The sequence below is a fragment of the Rutidosis leptorrhynchoides genome, chromosome 10, assembly GCF_046630445.1.
Source record: "Rutidosis leptorrhynchoides isolate AG116_Rl617_1_P2 chromosome 10, CSIRO_AGI_Rlap_v1, whole genome shotgun sequence".
NCBI lineage: Eukaryota > Viridiplantae > Streptophyta > Magnoliopsida > Asterales > Asteraceae > Rutidosis > Rutidosis leptorrhynchoides.
The window spans coordinates 303,358,546-303,365,840 of NC_092342.1; the positions used below are offsets into that span (position 1 = coordinate 303,358,546).

Consider the following 7,295-nt stretch of genomic DNA (forward strand, 5'->3'; position numbering starts at 1 on the left):
AGGTCCCCTTGAAAACAATCTCTTTACCCGTCGAATAGAGAGAGGAAGGACTTTCTCCGCCCTTGTGAGTGTTTAACTCGGGGTGGAGAAATGATTTCTCTTTATTCTAGGATAGAGGAAGGATTGTCTACATCCCACCTCCCCCATACCCCACTCATATGAGATTGGATTTTGTTGTTGTTGTATTGGTGTTCAATTGGTTTAAAGAAAATCATGTCATCTCTAAAGATCGAAAGATCGAAACCATGACTTCTCCCTACCTCATGACACAAAGTACATGGGAAGAACCGTTGGGCTATGTCCGCAAGTTCGCCAAGAGAGCTACGCACTACCAGGTGGCAGTATATACAAGGTAATGGCTTTGTATGAATTAGTATTGGCATTAGTATTTAATATTATACACCATTAGTGAAAACGATAACACATGTTATTCCAAGATATAGTTACTATATATAGTATTGGAGATGGCAAGATAGTAGAAAACGGGTTGAAATTACCACCATTAGTCAGTCAAGTTTCCCCCATACCCCCTGTAGCGAAATTTATTAATTTGACTGACTCAGTAGTAAATTGTTACCATCAACTAACATTATTTTTGTCATGGTGGTACAAAATTACAAAAAACCAACCTTTGATTGTCCCATACTACATTCATAGTGCATTTTTATCTGAAAATGGTTCTCACGAGTCAAAATCTCAAATAACACAAACCCGATAGAGAAAACGTCAACTTGTTTACTAATTGACAGTTTTAGCTAATGGCCTCGCATCACACTTTTCATCGGAGCCTAACACAAAAACGAATTGAAAACGAAACTGATATATAGCATTTAATAAGGATCGGTCACCGCCACATATTTTTACTTTTTTAAAAATTCAATAAGTATTAATGTTGTAAATATGATTACGAAACTATTCTTGGGATATCTTAACCTGATCTGTGTTAAATTATACCCTTTTGACCTGTTGGCATTAGAATCTAACCCAAGATGACTCCTTACAAATACACGAATATTTAAAATCTGATCTTGAGTGATCTTGAGTTGCACGGTAGTTTAATATACAACGTAAAATACTTAACTGTAAAAAAACACATACTCGTAGGTAAAACCCTCCCAATGTGAATTACTTGAGTGTAAAATCATGGTGTTAACATAACTATAAATGCATTCAACTTTAAGCAAGTAAAAGCGATAACTGACATTGGAGTAAAAAATATGTGCAGTGCTTAAATCACTACTCAAGTCGTCAGGTAGTTACCATGTAATGGGGATTGGCCATCATTGCATCACTTTTATAATTATCATAGAACTGACTTTCAAACATCCTGCATAAAGAGCAAAATGTTAAAGAAGAAAAACATTAATATTTTCAGGCTAACTATCCCCAGTTGGAGACTTTCCTCAATTCGCCAACCTGCCCAAGTAACTGAAAAAAACACATAGGTAAAACCCATGAGCAAAATAAAAAAAAAAACACATACTCGTAGGTAAAACCCGCCCAAGTAGGGGAAAAAATACTCGTAGGTAAAACCCACCTAATGTAAAATACTTAAACTGTAAAATCATGTTGTTAACATAACTTATTTTATAGAAGTGTTAAGGTAAACAAATAATCATAAAAATAGTAAAATTGAAATTACAGATATACGATCACGAAATAAACGATGTTCTGGTGTGTCATAGCGACCATCACAAAGGTCAGGACCTCCAAAAAACGTTGTTATTTTTCTGTAACTTCCATGGTTGTTGTCATCAGACCCTTTTCCTTTTCTTGATAATGTTAATATTGATTATTAATTTAGACTTTCGAAATAACAAAAACAAATAAGCATGTACCCAAAAAGTTCACAATAGTTTTGCAAGAATCACTTTATTCTGTATTAGCAGCTTGTTGAAATACGAAACCACCCATCTTGCACCACTGCAAATTTATTAATGTAAAATACAAATAGAAACAAAAACATTGTGGACATAATACATAAACAATCAAGTTATGATGTAAATATAATACATCAGGGCTTTGAAGGTCTCCATTAATTAACCTAAACACATTAGTAACCATATATGCATTCAACTTTAAGCAAGTAAAAGCTATAACTGACATTGGAGTAAAAAATATGAGTAATTATTACATTACTGCTCAGGTCGTCCGGGTAGTTACCATATGATGGGAGCGTGTTATTTGGTTGGAATAGCATGGACCTACATACCTTGCTTGTAAACCAGCTGCAGAGTTAACCCTTGTTCTATTGGTTTGATACTACCAAGACGACTTCGCGTTGCTAACGTATGTGCAACTAAAAAGTCTGCGAACATATGTAAGATATTTCAATATCCTATACTCCCAGCCTCTGTAACAAATTAGTTATATGTTGCTTCTCATTTGACAACATGAATGTTATTGCATTATATTATTTTTGTTAGTGTATAGGTTTATTTTTGTGGTGTTTTACTTGGGTCTTTGAATAGTGCACATTTTGCTTGTGATTGCAAACGTTCGTTGGGTGACTTTTTAGTTGTACACAGGTTAGTATATAGTAATATAGAATATTGAAATATATCGAACCTGGTTTCGTTGTTTCAGTGGTGGGTGTGATGTCGTAAATTTCGTCCATATTAGTGGTGGGAGTACGCCTTGGTTATCGTATCATTGTTCTTTATTATGGTTGTTAGCAATCATATTTGAGAATTTCTAAATCCCGGTGAAAATTAGTCACACCTGCAATAATACAAACTAAAAAAACAAATATCGGTATGCTAAAAAAAAAACTTGTACAATTACATACAAAATAACTGATCTCAGAAATGACATTTAATTGATGGATCAAGTTATCACTCTAATAACACTCATACAAAGAAAAATGTTTGCTATTTGTTGGCTACTAACAACTACCCAAATATTTGAAAATTTAGTTATGAATTCTCATTCATTAGTCATTAGCCTTTATGACCCAAACGGGTTGGTAATTAAAACATGATAAATACTCATTTATAAAACATCAAAACTTGTAAACTTACATAACACAATATACTAACCTCTGCATTTGGGGCATTAACCAAACATTCTTACCCAGGAACGTTCATGATCTCTGCAAAATCAAGTATCATCAATTATAGTGATCAGAAACATAAACTAAAACAACCTAGAATTACAAAACCATCGAAACTAAATACAGTTCAAATCTTTACAGAATTAAAGAAGCAATATTACATTTTAAATTATAAAGCAAATAGAAAGAATAATTTTTGGATGAACTCACTAATTAAACACGTGAACAATAGCAACGAAGCAAATCTTTTGATAAACATCGACTATTCATCAATGTTCTATTGAATCTGAAACAATAACAAACTATTTTTATTTGAATCTGAAACTAAATATGGACTTTGAAGAAATCAACAATAATGAAAATCAGAAGATACCCATGTTCCATTTATTTCCATCATCATCGACAGCAGCAACAATCTCTCGACAACAGCAACAATCTCTACACAATAAAAATTACAAACATGTTTAGAAGAATAAAAATTACAAAACCCTAATTTGTATAATAATCAGAGATCTAAGAAAGAGCCCTAATTAAAAAAAAAAAATTGACAAAATTACGTACCCTAATCTTCGAAATCGTATACCTCTTAATCCTATAACTATTTGAAATCATAACCGCGAAATCATCAACCTTTATTCCCGAGTGTTCAATCGATTGTCCAGCAACATACTTTATTTTTGATTTTGATCGAAGAACAATATCCGAAATACTCACCCGCGGATGGTGTAATCTGATTTATTCGATTGAATCTTGGGTTCTTGCTTGTGATGCGATTACATGTTCCGATTGATTGTAAGTGTCGATTACCTTAGGCGATTGTAGGTGTCGATTACTATTCCGTATTCTGTATGTTTTTAATTGCCCGTGTTTTTGTTAATGTAGGGGTAATATTGGAAGGAAAGTTTTGATAGTGTCCTTATTGAGTTATAATTATATCCAAGGGTGTAGAGAATGGGTAGGTGATGGTAATTTCTTTAATCCAATGGTTGAGATTAGAGGAAAATTTTAAATGTATCTTTTCTTTGACTTTATTATAATGTATAGTAGGGAGTAGCGAAGGGAGTAGGGAAGGGATAGGGATAATAATAATAATAATAATAATAATAATAATAAGAATATTATTATTATTATTATTATTATTATTATTATTATTATTATTGTGGTTATTCTTATTATTATTCTTATTCTTATTATTATTATTATTATTATTATTATTTTTATTATTATTGTTGTTGTTGTTGTTGTTGTTATTATTATTATTATTACTATTATTAATACTATTATTATTCTTATTCTTATTATTGTGGTTATTCTTATTATTCGTGTTATTATTATTATTATTATTATTATTATTATTATTATTATTATCGTTGTTGTTGTTATTATTATTATTATTATTATTATTATTATTATTATTATTATTATTATTATTAAAAAATAAGAATATTCGTTTATTAATAAAAGTTAAGATTAAAACGATTGAAATATTTTATTTATCACATTTATTAATGTAGTATTCAAGTACACCATAACTTGATATCATCTTTTATATACTTACGTTTTACATAGCATTGAATTAGATGTAACAATCACCATAGGTTTATGATTTCTGTTTGTAGATGTTTGTACCATATTAATCTTCGGATCCGTTTGTAGTGACCCGAACTTTTCCAAGTTTATATATATTAATTGAGATTTATATTTAAATGATTAAATGTTTCCAACATGTTAAGCAATCAAACTTGTTAAGACTTGATTAATTGAAATATGTTTCATATAGACAATTGACCACCCAAGTTGACCGGTGATTCACGAACGTTAAAACTTGTAAAAACTATATGATGACATATATATGGATATATATATATATAGTTAACATGATACTATGATAAGTAAACATATCATTAAGTATATTAACAATGAACTACATATGTAAAAACAAGACTACTAACTTAATGATTTTTAAACGAGACATATATGTAACGATTATCGTTGTAAAGACATTTAATGTATATATATCATATTAAGAGATATTCATACATGATAATATCATGATAATATAATAATTTAAAATCTCATTTGATATTATAAACATTGGGTTAACAACATTTAACAAGATCGTTAACCTAAAAGTTTCAAAACAACACTTACATGTAACGACTAACGATGACTTAACGACTCAGTTAAAATGTCTATACATTTAGTGTTTTAATATGTATTTATACACTTTTGAAAGAATTCAATACACTTATCAAAATACTTCTACTTAACAAAAATGCTTACAATTACATCCTCGTTCAGTTTCATCAACAATTCTACTCGTATGCACCCGTATTCGTACTCGTATGCACCCGTATTCGTACTCGTACAATACACAGCTTTTAGATGTATGTACTATTGGTATATACACTCCAATGATCAGCTCTTAGCAGCCCATGTGAGTCACCTAACACATGTGGGAACCATCATTTGGCAACTAGCATGAAATATCTCATAAAATTACAAAAATATGAGTAATCATTCATGACTTATTTACATGAAAACAAAATTACATATCCTTTATATCTAATCCATACACCAACGACCAAAAACACCTACAAACACTTTCATTCTTCAATTTTCTTCATCTAATTGATCTCTCTCAAGTTCTATCTTCAAGTTCTAAGTGTTCTTCATATATTCTACAAGTTCTAGTTACATAAAATCAAGAATACTTTCAAGTTTGCTAGCTCACTTCCAATCTTGTAAGGTGATCATCCAACCTCAAGAAATCTTTGTTTCTTACAGTAGGTTATCATTCTAATACAAGGTAATAATCATATTCAAACTTTGGTTCAATTTCTATAACTATAACAATCTTATTTCAAGTGATGATCTTACTTGAACTTGTTTTCGTGTCATGATTCTGCTTCAAGAACTTCGAGCCATCCAAGGATCCGTTGAAGCTAGATCCATTTTTCTCTTTTCCAGTAGGTTTATCCAAGGAAATTAAGGTAGTAATGATGTTCATAACATCATTCGATTCATACATATAAAGCTATCTTATTCGAAGGTTTAAACTTGTGATCACTAGAACATAGTTTAGTTAATTCTAAACTTGTTCGCAAACAAAAGTTAATCCTTCTAACTTGACTTTTAAAATCAACTAAACACATGTTCTATATCTATATGATATGCTAACTTAATGATTTAAAACCTGGAAACATGAAAAACACCGTAAAACCGGATTTACGCCGTCGTAGTAACACAGCGGGCTGTTTTGGGTTAGTTAATTAAAAACTATGATAAACTTTGATTTAAAAGTTGTTATTTTGAGAAAATGATTTTTATTATGAACATGAAACTATATCCAAAAATTATGGTTAAACTCAAAGTGGAAGTATGTTTTCTAAAATGGTCATCTAGACGTCGTTCTTTAGACTGAAATGACTACCTTTACAAAAACGACTTGTAACTTATTTTTCCGACTATAAACTTATACTTTTCTGTTTAGATTCATAAAATAGAGTTCAATATGAAACCATAGCAATTTGATTCACTCAAAACGGATTTAAAATGAAGAAGTTATGGGTAAAACAAGATTGGATAATTTTTCTCATTTTAGCTACGTGAAAATTGGTAACAAATCTATTCCAACCATAACTTAATCAACTTGTATTGTATATTATGTAATCTTGAGATACCATAGACACGTATACAATGTTTCGACCTATCATGTCGACACATCTATATATATTTCGGAACAACCATAGACACTCTATATGTGAATGTTGGAGTTAGCTATACAGGGTTGAGGTAGATTCCAAAATATATATAGTTTGAGTTGTGATCAATACTGAGATACGTATACACTGGGTCGTAGATTGATTCAAGATAATATTTATCGATTTATTTCTGTACATCTAACTGTGGACAACTAGTTGTAGGTTACTAACGAGGACAGCTGACTTAATAAACTTAAAACATCAAAATATATTAAAAGTATTGTAAATATATTTTGAACATACTTTGATATATATGTATATATTGTTATAGGTTCGTGAATCAACCAGTGGCCAAGTCTTACTTCCCGACGAAGTAAAAATCTGTGAAAGTGAGTTATAGTCCCACTTTTAAAATCTAATATTTTTGGGATGAGAATAAATGCAGGTTTTATAAATGAATTACAAAATAGACACAAGTACGTGAAACTACATTCTATGGTTGAATTATCGAAATCGAATATGCCCCTTTTTATTAAGTC

The 7,295-nt window shown here is 30.4% G+C and overlaps 1 long non-coding RNA gene across 4 annotated transcripts; it reads right to left on the bottom strand.

The window, feature by feature from the left end:
* Window positions 1–819: 819 nt before the first annotated feature.
* On the bottom strand, window positions 820–3,930 carry LOC139872130 (uncharacterized). 4 transcript variants are annotated; one of them, XR_011766885.1, is made up of 7 exons: window positions 3,614–3,930; window positions 3,426–3,490; window positions 3,263–3,338; window positions 3,039–3,091; window positions 2,569–2,736; window positions 2,135–2,308; window positions 820–1,327 (listed from the first exon to the last, which is right to left on the bottom strand). It is a non-coding gene; the product is annotated as an uncharacterized lncRNA (long non-coding RNA). The 4 variants fall into 4 exon arrangements; XR_011766884.1 differs by having other exon boundaries at window positions 822–2,308; window positions 2,569–2,721; XR_011766883.1 differs by having other exon boundaries at window positions 824–2,308; window positions 3,426–3,470.
* Window positions 3,931–7,295: the final 3,365 nt, after the last annotated feature.